Consider the following 7500-nt stretch of genomic DNA (forward strand, 5'->3'; position numbering starts at 1 on the left):
TCACTTCAACTTTTGGCCGCGGTTGGCTACAATGAGTCTTGCCGGGCTTAATAGTCGGCGTGCGGGGGTGACTTTGCGAAGGCTAGCAGTGGGCAGAACCGGTTTATGATTTGCCCCCGTCGTCAGATTGACAAAGAGTCTGGTTATTCAGTTGTCCAAATGTTGTAAATTGGTTACTGAGTTGTCACTTCAACTTTTGGCCACGGTTGGCTGCAATGAGTCTTGCCGGGCTTAATAGTCGGCGTGGGGGGGGGGGGTGACTTTGCGAAGGCTAGCAGTGGGCAGAACCGGTTTATGATTTGCTCCCGTCGTCAGATTGACAAAGAGTCTGGTTAATCAGTTGTCCAAATGTTGTAAATTGGTTAATGAGTTGTCACTTCAACTTTTGGCCGCGGTTGGCTACAATGAGTCTTGCCGGGCTTAATAGTCGGCGTGGGGGTGAATTTGCGAAGGTGGCCGTGTTTGTATGCATGTTTGCCGGCGTGTTTAGGAAGGTTGGGTGGGTGGGTGGTTGTGTGGGCGCCGTGGTCTGAGGGCACATCCTGTGGGATGTGGGAGGCGGGGGAAGGAGAGCGCCCTTGGTGCGTGTGTCTAGGCGATGCATTGCGGAAGGATGGGCGGGTGGGGCCGGGCGTGTGGGTTCCCGACTTATCGGTGAACCATTTGCTACTGCGGGGCCAAAGCAAAAGGGAAAGCATAAGGGCGCAGGCTGCCCTCTGCGGGACAGGTCCGGCCCTGACGCCGGTTTACGATTTCTCCGGTAAAGCACCTGTCGGGTGGCGACCGGAGGGTCTTTGCAGGGCCTGGATCTCCGAGCCCGTGGGACAGGCGGGAAAGGGTGGCGGCAGCCGGTTGAAGTCCCGACCCTGGGCAGCCTCCCGGTCTTACCTCCATAACTTCGGCGAGGAGGGTCCGATCCCCGCGCGGTCGACGGCAGGCGGTAGGGCTCGGAGGGGCGCGGCCTGGTCCGCGAGTGCCCCGGCGCCGCCCCTCTGCCCGTCCGAGGGACAGTAGGAAATGGCCATACCGCTTTCCGGCCGATTGCCGCCGGACGTCCGGCCGCATTCGCTCGGTCTGCGCGGCCGGCGGTAGCCGGGGGCGAGGGGCATCGGGCGGTGGCGGAACCAGGCCGGCCCGACCGCTGGGGGCCGCCCGGGCGACGTTTGAATCTGTCGGGTCGGACCGCCGAATCCCGCGGGATTTCGGGATCGAATCTGCGGGTGGAATCGGCACCTCGTCCCGCTGTCCGGTTCCCCCCGGTCGACTGCAACGGGTTTCCGAGGCCCGTCGGTCAGGCGCGGTTCGCTCCGCAATCCGCCGGCCGATCGGCACCGGGCGGGGCTCTACGGAAAGAGGGGACCCTCCCGCGTCGAGTGCCGGCGCACCGACCCCGCAGGCTGACCGGGAAGGTGAAGACTCACCCCGCTGAATGCCCGGCCCCGGCTACCCTCCGGCTCCGGGGCCATAACTTCGGGGAGGGAGGTCCGATCCCCGCGCGGTCGACGGCAGGCGGTAGGGCTCGGAGGGGCGCGGCCTGGTCCGCGAGTGCCCCGGCGCCGCCCCTCTGCCCGTCCGAGGGACAGTAGGAAATGGCCATACCGCTTTCCGGCCGATTGCCGCCGGACGTCCGGCCGCATTCGCTCGGTCTGCGCGGCCGGCGGTAGCCGGGGGCGAGGGGCATCGGGCGGTGGCGGAACCAGGCCGGCCCGACCGCTGGGGGCCGCCCGGGCGACGTTTGAATCTGTCGGGTCGGACCGCCGAATCCCGCGGGATTTCGGGATCGAATCTGCGGGTGGAATCGGCACCTCGTCCCGCTGTCCGGTTCCCCCCCCGTCGACTGCAACGGGTTTCCGAGGCCCGTCGGTCAGGCGCGGTTCGCTCCGCAATCCGCCGGCCGATCGGCACCGGGCGGGGCTCTACGGAAAGAGGGGACCCTCCGGCGTCGAGTGCCGGCGCACCGACCCCGCAGGCTGACCGGGAAGGTTAAGACTCACCCCGCTGAATGCCCGGCCCCGGGCACCCTCCGGCGCCGGGGCCATAACTTCGGGGAGGGAGGTCCGAGCTCCGCGCGGTCGACGGCAGGTGAAAGGGGCCGGTGCGCCGCGGAAGGCGACAGCAGTCCCGTCAGGCTGCACCTCTGCTCGGGCGAACGGCGTCAGGAAAAGGGGAGAGCACTTCCCCACCGATAGCTCCGGAACGCCCGGACCCATTGGCCCGCGGCACCGGTGGCTGCTAGAGGGCCTCCGGCGCCGTCAGCCGGGGTACGTCCCAGGCCGGCCGGACGGCGGGCAGCCGGAGGCAACGGCCTGGAACGGAGCCAGACTTGAGTCGTTCCGTGTGCCGTGGGCAAAAAGGCAGGGCTGCGGGTCAGCGCAGTTTGGCAAACCTAGCCGCAAGTGCGGGAAGGGCGGAGGAGCACACGGACGCCGCCTTCCCAAACTGAGCCCAAAGTGCCCAGGCATGCCCCCTTGATCTCGCCTAATCAGTGAGCCCAAAATAATTTCAGAGTGTGGAAACCTGATCCAAAAAGGTCGAAAAGAACGGCCAGAGATCAAGTCCGAAAGGGGAAATCAGTAACAAGCAAGCAGAGTAATCATTAACCAAAAAGCGCAAAATTATGTTAAAAGTGTGAAATCATTAACCAAAAACTCGAAAATAATGTCCAGAGACTAAGTCCGAAAGGGCAAATGGTTAACCAGTAAGCAGAGTAATCATTAACCAAAAATCGCAAAAGTAAGTAAAAAGTGTGAAATCATTAACCAAAAACCCGAAAATAATGTCCAGAGACTAAGTCCGAAAGGGCAAATGGTTAACCAGTAAGCAGAGTAATCATTAACCAAAAATCGCAAAAGTAAGTAAAAAGTGTGAAATCATTAACCAAAAACTCGAAAATAATGTCCAGAGACTAAGTCCGAAAGGGCAAATGGTTAACCAGTAAGCAGAGTAATCATTAACCAAAAGGCGCAAAAGTAAGTAAAAAGTATGAAATCAGTAACCAAAAAGCGCAAAAATATGTTAAAAGTGTGAAATCATTAACCAAAAACTCGAAAATAATGTGCAGAGACTAAGTCCGAAAGGGCAAATAATTAACCAGTAAGCAGAGTAATCATTAACCAAAAAGCGCAAAAATATGTTAAAAGTGTGAAATCATTAACCAAAAACTCGAAAATAATGTCCAGAGACTAAGTCCGAAAGGGCAAATAATTAACCAGTAAGCAGAGTAATCATTAACCAAAAAGCGCAAAAGTAAGTAAAAAGTGTGAAATCATTAACCAAAAACCCGAAAATAATGTCCAGAGACTAAGTCCGAAAGGGCAAATGGTTAACCAGTAAGCAGAGTAATCATTAACCAAAAATCGCAAAAGTAAGTAAAAAGTATGAAATCAGTAACCAAAAAGCGCAAAAATATGTTAAAAGTGTGAAATCATTAACCAAAAAGTCGAAAATAATGCCCAGAGACTAAGTCCGAAAGGGCAAATGGTTAACCAGTAAGCAGAGTAATCATTAACCAAAAGGCGCAAAAGTAAGTAAAAAGTATGAAATCAGTAACCAAAAAGCGCAAAAATATGTTAAAAGTGTGAAATCATTAACCAAAAACTCGAAAATAATGTGCAGAGACTAAGTCCGAAAGGGCAAATAATTAACCAGTAAGCAGAGTAATCATTAACCAAAAATCGCAAAAATATGTTAAAAGTGTGAAATCATTAACCAAAAACTCGAAAATAATGTCCAGAGACTAAGTCCGAAAGGGCAAATGGTTAACCAGTAAGCAGAGTAATCATTAACCAAAAATCGCAAAAGTAAGTAAAAAGTGTGAAATCATTAACCAAAAACCCGAAAATAATGTCCAGAGACTAAGTCCGAAAGGGCAAATGGTTAACCAGTAAGCAGAGTAATCATTAACCAAAAATCGCAAAAGTAAGTAAAAAGTGTGAAATCATTAACCAAAAACTCGAAAATAATGTCCAGAGACTAAGTCCGAAAGGGCAAATGGTTAACCAGTAAGCAGAGTAATCATTAACCAAAAGGCGCAAAAGTAAGTAAAAAGTATGAAATCAGTAACCAAAAAGCGCAAAAATATGTTAAAAGTGTGAAATCATTAACCAAAAACTCGAAAATAATGTGCAGAGACTAAGTCCGAAAGGGCAAATAATTAACCAGTAAGCAGAGTAATCATTAACCAAAAATCGCAAAAATATGTTAAAAGTGTGAAATCATTAACCAAAAACTCGAAAATAATGTCCAGAGACTAAGTCCGAAAGGGCAAATGGTTAACCAGTAAGCAGAGTAATCATTAACCAAAAATCGCAAAAGTAAGTAAAAAGTGTGAAATCATTAACCAAAAACTCGAAAATAATCTCCAGAGACTAAGTCCGAAAGGGCAAATGGTTAACCAGTAAGCAGAGTAATCATTAACCAAAAATCGCAAAAGTAAGTAAAAAGTATGAAATCAGTAACCAAAAAGCGCAAAAATATGTTAAAAGTGTGAAATCATTAACCAAAAACTCGAAAATAATGTGCAGAGACTAAGTCCGAAAGGGCAAATAATTAACCAGTAAGCAGAGTAATCATTAACCAAAAATCGCAAAAATATGTTAAAAGTGTGAAATCATTAACCAAAAACTCGAAAATAATGTCCAGAGACTAAGTCCGAAAGGGCAAATGGTTAACCAGTAAGCAGAGTAATCATTAACCAAAAATCGCAAAAGTAAGTAAAAAGTATGAAATCAGTAACCAAAAAGCGCAAAAATATGTTAAAAGTGTGAAATCATTAACCAAAAACTCGAAAATAATGTGCAGAGACTAAGTCCGAAAGGGCAAATAATTAACCAGTAAGCAGAGTAATCATTAACCAAAAATCGCAAAAATATGTTAAAAGTGTGAAATCATTAACCAAAAAGTCGAAAATAATGCCCAGAGACTAAGTCCGAAAGGGCAAATGGTTAACCAGTAAGCAGAGTAATCATTAACCAAAAATCGCAAAAGTAAGTAAAAAGTGTGAAATCATTAACCAAAAACCCGAAAATAATGTCCAGAGACTAAGTCCGAAAGGGCAAATGGTTAACCAGTAAGCAGAGTAATCATTAACCAAAAATCGCAAAAGTAAGTAAAAAGTGTGAAATCATTAACCAAAAACTCGAAAATAATGTCCAGAGACTAAGTCCGAAAGGGCAAATGGTTAACCAGTAAGCAGAGTAATCATTAACCAAAAGGCGCAAAAGTAAGTAAAAAGTATGAAATCAGTAACCAAAAAGCGCAAAAATATGTTAAAAGTGTGAAATCATTAACCAAAAACTCGAAAATAATGTGCAGAGACTAAGTCCGAAAGGGCAAATAATTAACCAGTAAGCAGAGTAATCATTAACCAAAAAGCGCAAAAATATGTTAAAAGTGTGAAATCATTAACCAAAAACTCGAAAATAATGTCCAGAGACTAAGTCCGAAAGGGCAAATAATTAACCAGTAAGCAGAGTAATCATTAACCAAAAAGCGCAAAAGTAAGTAAAAAGTGTGAAATCATTAACCAAAAAGTCGAAAATAATGCCCAGAGACTAAGTCCGAAAGGGCAAATGGTTAACCAGAAAATCAGTCGAATAATGTCCAGAGACTAAGTCCGAAAGGGCAAATGGTTAACCAGTGGAAGGGCGATCAAGCGGAAAAATTTGCCCCGGTTACCCGGGATGGAGTTCCAGAGGTCCGGCCAGAGTTGTCAAATTCGTCCCGCTGATCGGACGCTTGTCATTCGGGTGGCTGGGGGTTGGCGGGGTATCTGCACAGTAGTAGGAGGTGGCAAGTCGGGACTTGGACGTTTATTCCAAGAGTCCACCCGAGCCTCCAGGTCTGCAGAGACCGACCCTAGCTGCCGCCCAACCGACTTTTAAGCCTTTTTCGGATGGGGATTTTTTCCCATTTTCGTCCATTTTTCGGGTTTTCTGTCGGGCTTAATAGGCGGCAGCCTGACCCCCCGGCCGAGGCGGGGGGCGCACTCTCCCTTGCGTAAGGGTCCGGATTTGCCCCGGAAAGTGCCCCCGACGGCCTCCCGACCCGGGTGCCTGCAGGGCGGGGGGAAAGGGTAGTCCCAGCCGCAGGAAATCATTAACCAAAAGACTTAGCCGTCGGGGCAGAGGCTAAGACCCGGGCTGGTGAAATCATTAACCAAAAGGAATGCACCCTTTTCCGAAAGTGCAGGCCGAAATAAGGCGAGCCTTGGGCCGGGAAGGCCAAAACCCCCAACTCATGGAAGTGTATGGGGTCGGACTCGGCGACTTTCCCGGGCCCCGAGTTGACCTTTCCCCACGGGGGCGGTCAAGTTGCTCCCGCCAAGAGGGCACGTTGCATTTGCTGCCGCTCTAGTCCCCGGGCTAGTTAATCAGTTGCCGTCGGAAGTCCCGATGCCGAAATGAAAAATGGCCGTTGCGGCGATTTGGCGCCTCATTTTCGGAAGGACTACCGGCAGGCAACCCGCCGAATTGACACTTGCGATTCGGGTGGCTGGGGGTTGGCGGGGTACCCGGAGATTTTCGGGAACTCGATTTTCAGAACTTTTGCTGGCAGCGGTTGCACTTGCAAAGTGGCCGAAGAAGTGCTCCCTCAAGGAAGGACCTTCTTTTGAAATAAAAGACCTTCCGAAGAGTGCCTGGAAGTCATTTATGAGCATTTAAGGGTAAATCTGGCGGACTTTCCATGCTCTGTTGCCGGCTCTGAAATATCGCACAGTTGGGTCTAGGCCGGTAGACTGGCTGTGAAAACAGACAAAGTGTTTTGGCGAGCGAGAGAAAACAAGGCCTTGGAACAGATTGGGGGGTGCGGAGGCACACCACACCCACAGGAAAAGAATTAATAAAAAAAAACCAAAGTCTATGACATGTCTGTTGGTACAGTGAGAAAAGCAAAGAAGGGAGGCTGCGATGGCAGAGCAAAGCCGACCTTCATACAGATATACATGTCAAAGAAAGAAACTATGCCCGCAAAAGACTTGGTGCGAAATAACAAGGCTCCTTGTGAACGGTTATCTTTGTCTGTCAGGCGCAGATTGTGGCGGCGTCGCCTGGTTTCCTTGGGTTGCACTACATGTATGTCCTAGTCTCAAACGAAAAGTGCGTGCCCAGAATTTTGTCCAAGTTGGGCGACGCACGCCGGCTGGCATCACCTCTCCGTGCGAGCGCCGAAAGCTTTGGTCGACCTGTTTGGCTACGCTGGTCGCGGTTGCTCCTTACAGTGATGGGGACGGAAAACCGATGCGAGTTGACCAGGCGACGTCAACCAAGTTGCATGCTTTCTCCCCCCCCCCCCCGCCGCCGCCAACCCCACACTGTGTGAAAGGAAAAAAAAGTGCGTGCCCAGGTCACTCGATCGATACGGCGAGGACTGTCCGACGTTGGAGGGCCCAGGCGGGCTAGCATTTATTTGCTGGTGTTTCAGGCTCAGCGGTTACCTCCCGTTTCTGTCCCTTGTGTCAGACGGACATTCCTCTCGAGAGTTTGGCCACTTGGTCGGCGG

The sequence above is a fragment of the Heterodontus francisci genome, unplaced genomic scaffold (genome assembly GCF_036365525.1).
Source record: "Heterodontus francisci isolate sHetFra1 unplaced genomic scaffold, sHetFra1.hap1 HAP1_SCAFFOLD_897, whole genome shotgun sequence".
Lineage (NCBI taxonomy): Eukaryota > Metazoa > Chordata > Chondrichthyes > Heterodontiformes > Heterodontidae > Heterodontus > Heterodontus francisci.